The sequence below is a fragment of the Etheostoma spectabile genome, chromosome 24, assembly GCF_008692095.1.
Source record: "Etheostoma spectabile isolate EspeVRDwgs_2016 chromosome 24, UIUC_Espe_1.0, whole genome shotgun sequence".
Taxonomy (NCBI): Eukaryota; Metazoa; Chordata; class Actinopteri; order Perciformes; family Percidae; genus Etheostoma; species Etheostoma spectabile.
In genome coordinates this window covers 15,583,969-15,585,989 of record NC_045756.1, presented here as the reverse complement: position 1 = coordinate 15,585,989, position 2,021 = coordinate 15,583,969, and the positions used below count along the sequence as shown (strand labels likewise).

The 2,021-nt window shown below is 47.8% G+C and overlaps 1 long non-coding RNA gene and 1 pseudogene across 1 annotated transcript in view; both read right to left on the bottom strand.

Annotated features, from left to right (window-relative positions):
• Positions 1–1,942, bottom strand: part of LOC116673720 (uncharacterized) — a 5,590-nt gene extending 3,648 nt beyond the window's left edge. The window contains exon 1 of the long non-coding RNA XR_004327869.1: positions 1,932–1,942. This is a non-coding gene — a long non-coding RNA (uncharacterized LOC116673720). The remainder of the gene's footprint in view (positions 1–1,931) is intronic.
• LOC116673702 (gastrula zinc finger protein XlCGF8.2DB-like) overlaps positions 1–2,021 on the bottom strand; it is a 325,201-nt pseudogene that overhangs the window by 115,009 nt on the left and 208,171 nt on the right.

The window sequence follows — 2,021 nt, the reverse complement described above, 5'->3', positions numbered from 1 at the left end:
ACATTTTGAATTTAAAACAGCTTATTATGTAGGTAATGGCGCTTGTTGCCCCGTGTGCTTTGATGCGCTCATCAGTTGACATTTCCGAATGCCTTCCTACAATTGCTTAATAAAAGCGGGCTTTCCACACAAACACACGTACATGTGCTTAGTCTTAGAAACAAATGCGATTTTAACTGTGTCGGCTAGGGTTCGGGCTCGGACATACATATCTAATGCCTTTCGGGCTCAGGGTCGGTTCGGTTACTGCTCTGTCGGACGCGGGCCGGGCTCGGACAGAAAAATCCGTCCCGATCCGCACTCTAATGGTGATGTAACCAAGTGGTCTCCCGTTTCATAGGGGTATGTTTTCACCCCTACCCCTCACCCCTTGGTTTCAAGGGCCAAGGTGGTAGGGTACGGGGTAAGGGGTAGGGTAAGACAGAGAATGGGATTCAGCCTATTCTCTCTCTCTGTGTGTGTGTGTGTGGGTGTTGTGGGTGTGTGTGGTATCTCTCGCACTGTGGTGTTGTGTGTGTCTCTCTCTCTGTGGTGTGTGGGAGTGCATGGCTCTCTCTCTCTCTGTGTGGCATGCCTCTCTGGGTGTGTGGCGTTGCGTGTGTGTGTGCGTGTGTGGGTCTCTTGTGGTGTGTGGGAGTGTGTTTGGGTGTTTGTGTGTTTGTTGGTGTGCGCTGCGCGCGTGGGGTCTCTCTTCTTTGTAAAGCGTCGTGGATTCATTATATTGAGATTTGATTCCTGTCTCTCAGTCTGGAGTAACCTCTTTCTTCACTCACCTCCTCTTCTTCCTCTTGCTCCCTGCTCCTCTGAGTCTCCGAGGCCTCCTGACACTCCTTGCCCTCCTCTCCTCTCTCTCCTCCTCCTCCCCGTGTTTCTGCAGGTACTCGGTGATAAGGTCCAGGTGTCTTGCGGTCCATGTGTTTCCTCACTGGAAAGGTAGTGCAGACAGAAGAACATCTCCTCACATTTGTTTTTAGGAAATACATTCTCACTCTAGCTGCTAATTTGGATTATCCTTTATCTGTTGCCAGTTGTAAGTTATTTGCGGGTCTGCACCTTAGTGTCAAAATACCAACCTTCAACTTGAGGGATGTATGCCGAAATATGCTGTATGTGTGTGTGTGTGTGTGTGTGTGTGTGTGTGTGTGTGTATATATATATACAACCAAAAACACCAATTATTAATATTCTAGACTCATACTTACCTGAGAACCCCTTCCATTTCAGCAGAAACTCTACTCTTCCCTTCACACTCTGCGGTCCAAACCTCTCCACCACATACTCTCCTCTTCCTCCTTCACTGCTGCAGGCTGCTCTCCTCTCTCTCCTCCTCACTGCTGCAGCTCCTCTCCTCTTCCTCCTCCTCACTGCTGCAGCTCCTCTCTTCCTCTTCACTCTGCTGCAGCTCCTCTTCCTCTTCACTCTGCGGTCCTCCTCCTCTCTTCCCCTTTACTGCTGCAGGCTCTCTCCTTTCTCCTCCCTTCACTGCTGCAGGCTCTCCTCCTCTTCCTCCTTCACTGCTGCAGGCTCTCCTCCTCTTCCTCCTTTCCTGCTCCGGTCGCCAGCTTGACGTCTGCCCCAAGTGGTTGGTTTCAAATTGAGTAACCCGGGTAACAAATGATTTTTCTTGATTGGGGTTCACTACTTAACTCTCATAGGAGAAACCCTGGAAAGCAGAATCACGGAGTCAGTGAGTGAGAGAACGAACCGCCGTCCTCGTCTCCAAATCTCTGTCTGTTTATTACAAATTTTCCGAAACACAAAAGCATAAAACAGTCCTCAACAATAACATTCCCCTCGTGAAAACATGTTTCACTTCAATTTAAGAATCGTAACACCATTTTCTTTACTCCCCATTTTTCAATGGGCAAAATCTTCCACATTCAAATTCCCAGAAATAGTCTCGTCCTTACCAGACTAAATATCACCCTTACTCTACCGTTTCAATAATTTATATCTCTTCTTTCTACCTCCAAAACTCCTCCATTACACTAATGTCATCATGGAAATCATAAACCCTCTTT